This window comes from Ceratotherium simum, chromosome 30 (assembly GCF_057802395.1).
Source record: "Ceratotherium simum simum isolate JZ-2026a chromosome 30, ASM5780239v1, whole genome shotgun sequence".
In the NCBI taxonomy this organism is placed as follows: domain Eukaryota; kingdom Metazoa; phylum Chordata; class Mammalia; order Perissodactyla; family Rhinocerotidae; genus Ceratotherium; species Ceratotherium simum.
In genome coordinates this window covers 35,446,050-35,460,097 of record NC_141929.1, presented here as the reverse complement: position 1 = coordinate 35,460,097, position 14,048 = coordinate 35,446,050, and the positions used below count along the sequence as shown (strand labels likewise).

Sequence of the window (14,048 nt, the reverse complement as noted above, 5' to 3'; positions counted from 1 at the left end):
GGAGCGCTCTGATCCCGTGGGGCGCCCCGCACTGCTCCGGCTCGGATCAGACGGAGAGAGGGCCAACAGCACCGAGCGATGGACAGCGCTGGAAATACAGCTCTGGCCGCCCGCAAAACCCGGACCGCGGCGGCGGCGGCAGGCACGGCGCGGGCGCGGGCACCGCACCGGCACGCGGGGCCCCGACTCGGGCGCTGGCGGCGCCGGGGGCGGGAGGAGGGAGCAGACACGGGGCCCACGCGTGCTGTCGAGCTCGAAAGATGCATTCGCATCACAAACTGCCAAAAGTGAGGGAAGGGGTGTGGGGCAAACTAGGGTGAATTGCCCTAGCGCTGTCACCTCGCAAATTATGCCCCACGCACGTGGATTATCCCTGGACCTGGCTTTTCCCGCTCGGATTTGCACACCGGTCGGTGTTTGAAGACCACCCCTGCCCCACATCCACAAACTTTTCCACCAGTAGGCTAACACTGTTCGCCACACACACCCTCATTTGTAGGGTTCCCGCGTCTGGTTGCGCACTTCTTAGTTAAGACTATAAAGGGAACATCTTAGCCCCAAAACATTGCAGTAGCACCGCCTCCCCCTGCGGTTGACCAAGAAATAAACCAGCTCCTACATGCCACGAAGTTTTGCCCCAGCCAGCAGGGGGCGCCTCGCGTCCCTGCAGCTCTTGAACCAGTTCAGGCTTCAGTCTCGGAGCCGATCCCACAAGGGCTCAGACTTAGGAAAAGTCTTCCCCAGGCAGATCCCCTAAACCGTTCCTTTGAAGCCTCCCCCTCCCCCGCCAGCTGCAGGCGGCCCAGTCCGGGGTGAAGGAGAAGCGCCGACATCGCCCCCCTCCAGGGCGAGTGGCGCCACCTTGGGCCGGCTCGCCCTAGAGCTGGGAGAGCGGAGCGGGTGCGCAGCGCGGCGCTGGGGGTTATCAATCTCGTGGATCGATAAGTTGCCACTTGGAGAGAGGAGGGCTGTGTCCCCTCGGAGACAAGTTACCCAGGGCAACCTTTCACGGAAAAACCCGCTGCCCGCCGAGAGCCGCGCCGGGGCTGGCCGGGTAGCGGCGCCCGCCCCAAGCAGGGCGCCTGCGCCCCGCCGTTCCCCAGCCCGCCCGCCAGCCTCGCCCGCGCCTCCCTTGACTCGCTTCGCGGTCCCACCCGGCCCTGCTCTCCTCTCTGGGCCTGCGGGCTTCGACCCCCTGCTAGGCTGATTGCAGAGGTAGATGCCACCCCCGCACCCCCGCGGCTAGGGAGCTCGGGCCCGCGGGTGCCGGGAACGGCCTGAGACAGAGGTGGCGGGGGGGGGGGTGACCAAGCTCGCGCGCTCAAGGCCATCTCTGAGATAGAGTCGGGTGACCGGGGAAACGCGACGCTGAGAAGGACACCTTGCCACCAGGAGATAGCGAGAATCCCTAGGACCAGGGGAGAGATGTCCCCTAACTGGGACCCAGGCCCTGAGGGCCGCCCCCTCCCCAAGTTAGGGCTGCCATCCCCCGGGTCACCGCCCTTCCCAGCCCTAGCGTCCTAGAGTGTCCAACATCTCGGCCTTCCAGGAGGCAAGTGGGAGTCGCCTCCTGCAGCTCGAGGATGGCCGGGGTTAGGCTGAGCGGAGGTGCCAGGGGCCAAAGCGAGGGCAGAGGCCGCGAGGCGCCTGGGAAGGAGCCAGGAAGGAGGGGCCGAATCAGCAGCTCCCCCACCCCCGCCGGCGCCTGGGATCGGGGCCCACGGAGAGAGGCTGACAGGCGGCAGATGGCACACGCTGGGGGAGGGGGGCGATTGGCCTCGGCTCCGGGGTGCCCCCGCCGCGGGCTGCCTCTCCTAGGGGAAGGGGAGGGGGAACAGCCCCCGGCTCGCCCGCCCAGGCTCTCTGGGGGGCTGGAGACTCCGGATCATGCCCAGCCGGGAACCGCGAGGCAGGGCGAAGGACAAAAGGAGCGAGGTGGGAAAGGGGTGTGCTGGAGGAAAGCAGGGGGTCACCGGGCGGGAGGGGTGGCTGGAGACTCGCCGCGCTGCCCTTTTTCCGCCCTCAGGGAACTGCGGAAGGCCCAGAGGCCAGAGGTGGGGTAACAGGATGGGGGGCGGGAGATAGCCTATCTCGAACTAATCCACAAGGGCTGGGGGTCCTGGAGAAGCGCACGAAGTTTTTTGGACCCCTTCCCGCGCGTCGCAGTCACACGCGGTCGCGTCCCGACGCTCGCCCTCCCCCGCAAGACCTGGCTGCGGTCTGCGGGCTCAGTGGCAGTCAGTTTGCGGAGGGAGCTCGACCTCGTCCCCGCCCTGGCCCGGCCCTCGTTCTCAGAAGCTTGTTTCTTTTTTAACTCCAGAAAAACGCTGTTTTAAGGAAAATTCCAGAGCAGCAAAAATCCTGTAGCTCCTACTGAAAGGGTCTCAGGGGGCACTGGGTGAGGGCAAGTCTACCTGCACTGCGCCTGGGCCTTGCTTCTCACCAGCCTCGACACCTGGGACCAGAAAAAGGTCATTTTCAGGTGGTGTTTTATACCCCACCTGCCTACTGCCGGCAGGCAAGCCAGGGGTGTGGGCCCCTCCCTTGTGAGAAAGGCCCCCTGTGGCCTCTTCTTCCTCATCTGTAAAGTGGGCAGCTAGCTGCTCCTGCCCCACAGAGAGGAGTGGCAGGGAAACCCTTTGTGAACTGTGAGGGCCCATCACCGTAAATGAAGAGAAATTACAAGTTGATGTGTTTGAAAACAAATAAGAGCTTGCTCAGACAAATGGGCGTCTTCCTTCCGAGTCATAACTTCACTGGAGGAGGGGCACCTCTGGCCCAAGGTGGTCCCTTTCCCCACTCGTTTCTGCAGGCTCCTCAGGATGTGCCCCAGACTCAGCAAGTGAGGCTTCCTCCCCGAGTTTCCAGAGGCAGGGTCCTCCGGTGCAGTGGTGAGCACAGGAGGGGCTGTGGGTGACAAAAACAAGGTAGGCCGATAAAGGAAAATAAGATAGGGGTCCTTTTGTGGCCTCTGAACTAGTATCCCCCAAGAGTCTCCAGAGTTGTTCAAGAGGTGCTTTGCTGTAAGTGACCAAATGACCACCTCCTCCCCCTCCACACACACACACCCATGCACGCGCGCACACACATGTACACTTACTTTAAATGACACTTGAATATACACAATCTGGAATTCGTGATTTCTGTTTACCGTTTTATTACCTGAAAGTCACACTCTCTCTCGGGAAAACTTGCATCAGCCTTTAAGGAACAGTCATTTGCGGAGGGAAGACTAACCTCCCAGGCTCCCCCCAGGAAATCAGTTCATTCCTTCATTCGTTTGTTATTCAGCATTTATTTATTGATTGTGTGCCTGCTGTGTGCCAAATCTGGGGGTCAAACAAGGCACAAGCAGGGCCACAGGCCCCCCCTGTGGGGACTTGCTCTCCAGAGGGGGGGCTGACTTTTAATAAAGGGCCACATGAATAATTATTTAATCACAGTTTTGAACAATCCTGAGAAGGAAAAATATAGTGTAAATGAGGCCAAACAACAGAGGGTCACAGTGGTGGTCTGGCTGAGAGCCTGGAGGAGGAGGAAGGCGCCAGGGGAGAGGACAGAGAACAGGGTTCCTGGCAGCATGAACAGTGTGTGTAAAGGGCCTGAGGTGGAAAAGCGCTGGGTGACTCTGAGGGGAAGTCGTCAAGTTCTGAGCAGAGGGCCAAAGGAGGCGGCCGTAGCCAGCCTGGGAGCCAGTCTGATGGATCTTCCAATCAGCCTCCCTCGCTGCCTCACCAGAGAACCTCCAGCAAGGGACTCTCTGTGCCTCCATTTTCTCATCTGCAAAATGGGAACACAGATCCTCTGGGGCTGTCCTGAGGATTTCAGGTTAGCAAGTGCTGCCTGTGTGGCCCAGAGCAAGGCCATGAGGCCAGACAGCCATTATCAGCCTTCTCGCTCCTCCCTTCCTGCCTCTCACCTTCACCCCTCAAGGTCAACCATATTTCCAGAGAGAGATGCCAGTGGCACAACTGCAAATTCCATTCTTGCACTGACAAGCCCCTCTTTCTCCTGGTGTTCCCTTGAGACAGACAGACATGCCCCTGCTTTCTAGAAGCTTTCTAGCAGCTTCAGGTCTATTGAGAAGGCTTTGTGTTCGAGTGGACTTGATTTTTCCTTTTCCTCCTTTGCACTTTTGTTTTATTTTAACAATCCATCTGTGCGGGGAATCCAGGTTTCCCTGGGCACTCCTGTCCTGGGGTACAAAGGAAGCAGTGGCTGTGCCCTCCAGTTGAACAGGTCAGGAGATGGCCTGGTACCTTGATTATTAACGGGCAGCCACTCACCATCCTTGTCTCCCCACCTCCATGGCAGTGTTCGCAGCACTGAGGTTCCCCAGAGAGCTGGGTCTTGAAGCTCCTGGGGATTCAGAATAGAGTAAGACGAGAGAGAAGAGAGTCCTTTTCTCTGCTCTTAGTTCTCGGCCTGGCGTTTTGGGGAGAGAAATCCCTGCAGATGCTCCTGAGAGTCCCCAAGGGTCTCCAGGGCCCCCCAGTGACCACCACTCACAGAGGCCGGCCATGAGGCCTGACAGCTGCCTCCCGGGGGCTGCGGGAGGACAGGGCCAAAAACAATAAGTCGGGTGTGGGAACCTCTTGTCTTCTCCAGTTTCTGTTCAGCTGGGAAAGCCATTTCTATTTTATCACCATTATTGTAATTATTTAATTTTCCAGTTGTCAGCAGTCTTTGCCAGGAACACCCACAAGGCAGCAGAGAAACCAACTTGGCGGGAGGGCCCCAGGGGACTCACACCCTCAGAAAGCCTGAAACTCCTGGCCCTGGCCCCAAGAGCCTCCGCCCGGACCACCTCTGGCTGCCCTGTGTGCAGCTCACACGGGCCTGGGGGTGCCTGACTCTGGTCACTTGTTGCTTTGTTCTCTTACAATGCTTCTTTTACAATGTCTGTGATTCACTTTAAAAGAAAAACAACTCGGTATATCACGAATGTGAGAGATGCCCAGCTTTCTTAGCTCGGACTAGGAGCGGTCGTATCAGGCAGAGGCACACTCCAGAAGCGGTCACAAGGCCTTCAGCCATCGGTACCTCAATCAGCCACCAATGTTTTGCTAATTAGCAAACAGGATATCAAAAAATGTGGCCGACTGAGAAATGGGCTCCCAGAGGTGAAACTAAAGGCCTTCAAGGTATGGTGTAGCAAAAGGGTCTCGAGACACTCCCACTTGCCTGGACAGGGAACATAAACCCAGTGAGGCTGGGGTAACCTGTACCCTTAGGGCACGCCCCACCCCGTCCCCCAGCTTGATCCGTCGGGGGTCCTGTGCCCAGCAATTGGGTCCGTCTTCTGACTGCGTGGTGCCAGCAGAGCAGGCAGAATCCTGCCCAGGCGTGGGGTGGGCTCGTCTGGAGCCACCTCTCACCTGGCAGCGGCCAGACAACCTACAAGGACAGAACGCTGGGACTGCACTGAGCTGACAAAACTGGCTGTGAGACCTGTTCTGTCCTTGAGGCGGTCCTGCTGTAATGACGCTCGGGGTGTGTGTGCCTTTGGTCAGAGGCCTGCCTTCACCATCACCTGGCAGAGAGGAATGCCGGAGTAGCAAACCCTCAGCCACCTCCAACCTCTTTTGTGACTAGTATTTACCGAAAAGAACCTAAGAGCATACAGGACCAAACTCCTTCAGGTTATTTTGCAAAGTCTAATATTTGGCTGTTTCCTGTGCAGGTAGCCTTTCTCTTCCCACCCCCCACCATCATGAAAAGAACGTACTAGGTGCCCAGGCCTAAGACCAGGGAGGTTTCAGAAGAGTATCAGCATGTGTGGTCCCTGCACCGGACACATATAACTAGGGACCCAGTGCCCACAGGCACAGAGGAGGGAAGCAGGGTCATCAGGACTGAGGCCACCCTGCTCCCCGTTACAGCCCCAGTGCCCTGCAGATTCTCAGAACTTAGTGACAGCATCGGGAGAAAACTGTCAATCTGTGTGGGATACAGAGGAGGTGCCCAATACATCTCTGTGCAATCAACCATTCTCACATGAAGGGTTTCTGGTGGAAAACAGAGGCCAACTGGTAAGACTCTTTGCCCACCCAAGCAGGTGGGAAGCTATTTCAGGGCAGAGCCCTAGACTTTAACATGCACCCCTATCACATGATGGTGCCCACTTCACGTGCAGTGAATGGGGGGTGAGTGGAAAAGCAAGCTGACCGGAGAAGCCAGAGGCAGGCTCCAGACAGGCAGGGCCACCACGCAGCACAGAGGCCTGTATCATGGAAAGGGCTCAGCCTCTCGAGCCAGACAGACCTGGATTCGAATCCCAGGGCAAAGCAACCTCATTTATAAAATGAGAATAATGCCCACAGCATAGGGTGGTTGTGAGCAATGAGATCTCATCACCATTGACCTGCCTCAGCGACGTGTGGCGGGCACGCTGTAACATGCCTGGCACACAGCACTTTGCACACAGTAGGTGCCTGATAAATGTTAGTGATGTTTTGTCTGTGGTCCTTCCTCAGTGATGGGTGTGGCTGTGACCCTGCTGAGGGCTGGGCTGACAAGGAGAGCTCATTTGCAAGGACCAGAACTAACTAAGGTGAGAAGAGAGCTGGTAAGTCAGCTTCCCTGAGAAGAGCCTCAGGACACAATCATCTTTTTTATCCAGTTCCCTGGATTCACTAACTGGGTCCTTCCATATTGCAAGTGCTTAATAAATGTTAGCTACTGTTAATATTTACAAGCAAAGCACACACAACGGCCACCCAAGAAGTTTAGGTTCCTTGGGGGCCTCAGGCAAACCCTCTCTCTGCCTCAGTCTCCCCGTTTGCGAAATCTTTCTCGTTCTCTGACTAAATGAAGCAGCAGATGTGGGTTTACTCCCACCCTTCGGCCCAACCAGGACCAGGCCAGCGTTCAAAGCCAGAGGGAGCAGAAGAAATTCAGGCAAAAGAACACCAAAGAGAGGTGGCGGGGCGTGGGCTGGGACAGAGGGGGCTGGGCTCAGACCCTAGTGGACCCAGCCTGGCGCACTGTTTCCCAGGGCCTGCTGCTGCCTCCTCTGAGTGCCCCGGCCCCATCCTGGTCATGCACATTGGGACATGCCAGGGCCTGGCTTCCCAGAGGCCAGAGGGAGCTCCCGCAGGGGACTTCAAAAGCCCAAATGCCTTTCAGAAAGGAACTAAAACTTTCTGCTTAACCAAAGCCTCTGCAGGAGAAGAACAGCCTAGCCCTTTTCTTTTTAAGTCTCTTTATTTTCCAGCCGGCTGGCCTGGTCATTCTCTTTTTTTCCTATTATAAACGGTCCCAGCTGCAGCACACAGGGAAAAAAAACCATCTCCCAGGCCTGGGCAGGGGCCGGTTGTAGCTGCAGCCGCCTGGCTGGCCTCCTGCAGCAGACAAAGGCGGCTCCAGCCTCCGGCACCCACTGGGAGACGCCCTGGAGCCCCCGCCCAGAGCCAAGGCCACAGCAGGAGCAAGGGGAGGATTCGGGAAGTTTCTGCCAGCACTCCACATCTTCTCCCCTGGGAGCAGAGCCGCCATCCAGCCAAGCCAAGGAGTCCTGGAGAGCCTGTTTGTCAAGGGCAGAAAATGAAAGATCAGGGCACCTTATAACAGCCACAGGATTCAGGCTTTAGACCTGGAAGGGCCCTGTGGGATGATCTAGTCCAACCACTGGGCTGGAAAGATGAGGAAACTGATGTCTAAGGGGAACAGACTTGCCCAAGGTCACACTGCCAACTAATGGCAGAGCTGACCACAGACAGCCAAGGCTCCCAGTTCCAACACCAGGTAGCAAAGAAATGTTGGGGGGGGTGCAGGCCAGGGGCCTTAATATCCTGAGGCTGCTGGATGGGGGGAGGAGGGGCCATGTCATTTCTTTTAGTAACGGGTAAGGCCGACCCGGGATGACCCGAAAGAGACACCTGCTTTGTACCCCGCTCCCCTGCCTCTCAGCCAGTTACTTCATTTCTCTGTGCCTCTGTCTCCTCATCTGCGAAAACGGGGATGTGATAGTACCAACCTTGTAGGGCTGTTAGGAGGATTAAATGAGCCAATACGTAAAGTGCTCAAAAAGTTCCCTCTCACTATCGGTAAATGTAAGGATTTGTTTTCTTCACCCAACAAATATTTATCTGGGACCTCTGGGGTCTACTCTGTGATGGGCACTGGACCAGATGCAGGGATCCGGCAGGGCAAGGCAAAAAGGTCCCTGGCCTGCTGGAATTGCAGTCGAGGAGGCGAAGGGGACTGATGTATGTGGGTGGTCTGGCACACCCCAACTCCGCAGTTCCCCGGGTAGGAGTACGGCAAGACTTACCAACTCGGTTCTCTAGAATGAAGCTGACCAGGAGGATGAGGCCAGGAGACTGGAAAGCCCAAGGCGAGCACCCTTGCTAAGAGGTGGGAAGGCGCTGTGCAGCTCCGTGCGCCCTTGCTTGTTAAATGTTGACAACCAGTTTAAGTATTTTAATTACGTTTTTAAGTGGGGTTGGGTCTCAGGCCGACAGTTTGCCACCTCCCCGGTGGGTCTGGATCTTTCTCTGAAAAGCCCGGTCCCCCCCACCCCCACCCCCACCCCCGCGTGCCTGCCCGCGGTACCAGGGAAGCAGGGGTGGTGCGCGAGCAAAAGGGAGCCCTCGTCCCGTGCCCCACTCCACCAGCTCCTCGCCTCACCACGCCGCCCCCAGCGATCGCCCAGTACTGAGGGGGCGGCCCCTGGGCGTGGCCCGCGAGCTCTGGGTGTGGGGCGCAGCTGCCCAGCTGCCGCACTCAGGGGGCCCCTCGCAGCGCTGAGCTCAGGTGACCACCATGCCCAGGGCGGAGCCAGCCAGGCTCCCCGCCCTGGCCCGTAGGGACGCTGCCTCCCTTGGGGCGCCAACCCGCCTTCAAAAAGCCAACAGACCCGAAAACAAACTCTCCTCCTCCTCTGCCCTCCGATCCCCCATGGACGCCCCAGGAACTTTGCCTCTCGTGTGAGGAGTAGGGGGCGCAGAACCACGCTCCCCTCGGCCTAGGGGAGGGACAAGCTCCCTCCTTTCCACACCTTTCTCCGCAGTGCCTCACCCCAAGGCGCAGCTTGATGTCCTGCAGACAGCTCTTCCTACATCGTCTAAGTGGAAGCCCATATGCCATTATCATCTCCATTTTACAGGTGAGAAAACAGAGGCTCAGAGAGGCGGTATCACTCACTGGTCCAAAGTCACACAGCCTTAAGAGAGGGAGCCAGGGTTGAAGTCAAGGCGGATCTCCCTCCAAAGCTGGAGGTTTTTTCAGCTGCCGCTCAGTTAATTTCAGTTTCTACACCTGACGTTCGGATTGTAAATGGATAGATGTTTAGACAGACAGAAAGATAAAGATGGTATCTGGGAACCACAGACAATTGTATCAGGTGTCAATTGGTGGGGAGGGACATCCTTCCCCTAAATGTCCATCAACTCTCAAATTCTTTTGTTTTAATTTTTAATTAGGGAAGATTTCAAACAAGCAGAAAGTAACATAGCAGATACCCATATGTCCCAATACATGTTCAATTTTACCACGTTTGTGGGGTGGGGGGCTTTCTTTGATATGAACAATTGATGTTTTCTCAATCTTACTCAAATGTAGCTTCAAGTCAAATCTCCTAGGTACCCTCTACCCTCTCCAACTAGATCTAAGCCCCTCCTGCTTAAAAATACTGCTACAGGGTCAAGGGGGCTGCCTCGGGTAACCAGCAGGGCTAGACAAGCCCCCAGTGTTTAGGCATTCACACTCCAAGGACCTTAACTGAAATATGGGCTTTTGAACAGCACTCAGTCACCATCTGACCCTGGAGGAAGGGCCCTGTGAACAGGCAGTGGAGGTGGCAAGAGTCCCATTTCACAGGGGTGCAATCTGAAGCTTAAGAAGTAACTCACTCAAGGCCAAAGACTTGAGCCTTTCTTGCTCTTCCCTGGCCCTGTCTTCCTATTTACCTGCTGCTTTCCTTGGAACAGTGGGTGCAGAAAGGAAGGGGCGCCTTTAGAGGGAGGGGGCCAGGAGACCAAAGCTTCTGGCAAGAGGGAAGGGGCCAGGCTATGCCCAACCTCCAGGGTAGAGGACTGCAGGGCCTGGTGGTCAGCTGCCCTGCCTGCCCCACAGGGGCCTCAGGGTGCAGAGGGTGAGCAGAGACATCCAGCAGGGCATGCGGGAGGTGATCATGGGCGGGTGCCCTTGGGAATGACAGGCAGCGTGTCAGACAGGGTTATATCTCTAGGCACACTGAAGGGCCCGCCCGCAGTGGTGGAATGTCCACAGGGTCGGGGGTAGATTGTGTCTCTCCTGCTTAAATGACTGCAACATCCAGAAACACACACACAAAGACACACACCTTTTGGGGACCTTCCCCATGCAAACGTATCTGTCAAGCTAATCCCAGGGTTTTTGGAATCTAAAGCCAGAACTGCCGAATCTTCTCTTGGGCAGGTCCTTGGCCTCACTCGGGCTTCCAGCAAAGTCACAGAGTAGAAGCAGTGGGATGATAATAACAACAACAACAACTTAGGAATTTTCCTTTGCAAGTAAGATCTACTTTAAACAAAAAAGGGTGTGTCTCCAGCTTCAGGCATGAGAGGATTCAGGTATTCAAAGGATATCTCCAGGGACACAGTCTCTCTATCACTCTGCCTTGCTCTCCTGCACGGTGGCTTCATTCTCAGACTCCCCACAGTGACAGTACGCCTGCCAGCAGCTCCAGCCGCCCCACCAGTTTCAAGGTCAGTGGGAAGGAGCCAGCCCCTTTCCCTAACCCCTTATCTTGACCACCATGACTGCACCGGCCAGGGTCAGGGACCCCCCCCACTCCCTGTGTGCCAGGCCCCGGGTTGCTGTTTACATCATTGTCTCATTTTATCTCCGTGGACATATCACTACTTGATCTCATGTTTATTTGTTCTTGTTTAATGTCTGTCTTTCCCACTAGATGATAAGTTCCATGTGGACAGGGACCTTGTGTGTCCCCAGTGCCTAGAACAAGCCTAGAACAGCCAAGGCACTAAAATAATTAATTTTACTTATTGGAAAGAATTACTTATTGGAAAGAATGCAGTTTTACCCAATTGGTAATGGGTTTGGGGAGTAGACAGTTGTTCTCACTTCCTGACCAGCTTAATTTTTAGTCAGTTTCCCAATAATGGAGAATGTCCCATCTTATCTCTCTTCCAAGGCTCGGTTCAAACCCCTGAACTTCCCATTCTCCCAGCCAGAATTAATTGCCCAGTTTGCAGCTGGGGATAATGTTGCTATTACATGACCTTTTTCTCTGTGATTTTTAAACACTATGTAAGAAACACTATAATTGAAACTACAGAAATCCAGAAGGAAAATTACCCACAGACCCACCCAAGATTAAAGCAATGTTTTCCTTTGTCCACATCACCAGCTTCTCATTGTCCACGTGCAGATTTGCTTTCGCAGATTTCCAATAGCAGCCTACATAAAACATGAGCTCACATTTTTTTCCGTCAGCATCATGCAGTGCATACTTTCCCAGTTTTGCTATAGACCAAGTCAGCTTCCCCTTACTTATCTACCCCCTTCCCAATCCCCACTTCCAAGGCTGGCAGTCTGGTGTGTAGCCTTCCAGAAGGATTCTCCGTGCTCACAGGTCATGTACAAACAAAAAGTACATATATGGGAAAGGGCAGGGCTGGTATTCGTGATGAAAGGTGCATCGTATTATAGATGCTGGACGTTTGTCCACCTCTGACTCTCCTCCTTGAGCATCTATCATGGAAGCCCTCAGGGCACGTGGAATAACGCCAACTCATTCCTTTTCATGGCAACATAATATCGTATGTATGGACGTATCACAATTTAACCTTTCATTTGGAGGTAACTGTTTCTAGGTTTTTAGCACTTCAAAAAACATTTTAATAAGTATCCTTATAGTATCCTTAAGTCTGGGGATGGAACTCAGGAGTGTGGTTGCTGGACAAAGGTTATTTTTGTTTTGTTTTGTTTACATTTTAATGTATATTGCCAAATTTCTTTTCCCTCAAAGCCGTAACAATTCATATTCCCACCAAGTATTTACAAGACTGCCTTCCCTCTACCCCTCACCAACCAGAACTAAATGACATCACCCGTTTTTATTTTTGCTGAGCTGATGAGCATAAACAAGCATTTCATGTGGCTCTGATTTGCATTTTTCTGGACCAGGAGTCATATTGAGTTTCATGTCATGTGTTTTTGGCTGTTTGGGCTTCCTCTTCTGTGAAATGTCTGTGTCCTCAGCCTGTTTGGGGGGGCCTTTGACTATGCACTTATCTCAATGCATCACAATCATTTATGTTCCAGAATGCTGTGAGCTCCACCTGGGAGGGGCTGTATCTTATTCCTGCAACATCGCCATCTAGCACACAACAGGACTTCAGGAAACACTGAATGAAGGAGCCTCCGCCAGCCCTGGGAGTTCCGTCATGCAGCCCTCAGGCCCAGTCACTTGGACGGGCTGGTATGTCCTCCCAACAGGAGGACCCGTGTATGTTCTCACACTGGGGTCATTTGTTTATTTCTCCCAGCCACCTGTCACACGAACCTTTCACTAGGAACTCTGAAGAGCCCCTTGGCAAAGCCCAGTGGAATCCATGATAAGTGCTGCCAGCTTGCCTCCTGTGCCTCCTCTCTCCTCTTTCCCCTGGGAGAGGTCCATCCTCCACCATCCCTGTGCCATGGAGCACCTCGCCCAGGAAGGTCAAGTTCTCCTCAGGAAGCCATTCTCAAACTCCTTCCTGCTGCTTCCTGCTGTGAGTTGGCCAGAGTGGAAGGGAAGGGATGGGGACCCCCCAGCGATGACCCCAAGTTGCCTCTCCCCCAGGTCCTGCTCATGTGGTTTGGCTGGATAGAAAGGAGCCGACTTGAACCACGTGCATGAGTGCCTTACCTAAGGTCAGGCTAAAGTGGGCAGCAGTTTTTCCCAGGCAGCCAGTCCGATTCCTTGGTTCCCCCTTGAGGATTGGGGGTGGACAAACTCTCCCTTCTGATCTCCAAAGGAGCATCTGTTTAAATCACTGGGAACCCCCAAGCTCAGGAACATTGGAGCCTCAGCCCCACCATTACCTGGGGTCAAACTCATTCATGCAACTTACTGGCCATCTGTTATGTTCCAGGCACTGGAGATACACTAATGATCAAACGGAAAAATCCCCACACTTGTGGAGCTAACATTGTCGCAACTACTTAACCCTGCCTTTGCAGTGTGAAAGCAGCCGTAGACGATATGTAAACGAATGGCTGTGTCTGGGTTCCAATAAAACTTTATTTATGGACACTGAAATTTTTTTTCCCCCCCAAAGCCCCAGTAGATAGTTGTATGTCATAGCTGCACATCCTTCTAGTTGCTGTATGTGGGACGTGGCCTCAGCATGGCCGGAGCAAGCGGTGCGTCGGTGCACGCCCGGGATCCGAACCCGGGCAGCCAGTAGCGGAGCGCGCACACTTAACCGCTAAGCCACGGGGCCCGCCCTGGACACTGAAATTTGAATGCCATAATATTTTTATGCATGCTGAAATATGAGTCTTCTTTGTTTTTTTCCCTCCTAACCATTTAAAAATGTATAAGCCATTCTTAGCTTGAGGGAGGGTCATATAAAAACAGATGGTCCCAACCCCTGTGTTAGAGGGGTAATAAAAACTGAAACTTACACAGCAGACATGTGCCGGGACTGTTCTCCTGCTTATGTAAATTAACTCATTTCATCCTCATAATAACCCTGGGAGATGTGTCACCACTATTGGCTTCTGTTTACAGAGAAGGAAAGAGGCACACAGAAAGGGGTATGTTATTACAATTGTGGGGTCAGGATTTGAACCCAGAACCTAAAGTGTATGCTCTTTGGCACTATTCTATACCTCCTTCTGCCAAACCCCAACTAAGTAATAAAACTGTGGTCTTCGTTTAGTACCCACTGTGTGCTAGACAGGTGTAGCCACCAAATGTACCTTAGGAGACAGGTGTCATTGTCCCCACTTGGAGGGGGTCCTCACCCTGAGGGCCCTCACTGTGCCCCCCTAGCTCTCCACTTCTTTGCATTGCCCACCTTCCCCTCCAGACACCCTCCAGCCCCACTGCT

The 14,048-nt window shown here is 54.4% G+C and overlaps 1 long non-coding RNA gene across 1 annotated transcript; it reads left to right on the top strand.

Annotated features, from left to right (window-relative positions):
* The first annotated feature begins 8,770 nt into the window (after positions 1 to 8,770).
* On the top strand, positions 8,771 to 13,244 carry LOC147913147 (uncharacterized). Its single transcript, XR_015549193.1, has 2 exons — positions 8,771 to 9,109; positions 12,274 to 13,244. It is a non-coding gene; the product is annotated as an uncharacterized LOC147913147 (long non-coding RNA).
* Positions 13,245 to 14,048: the final 804 nt, after the last annotated feature.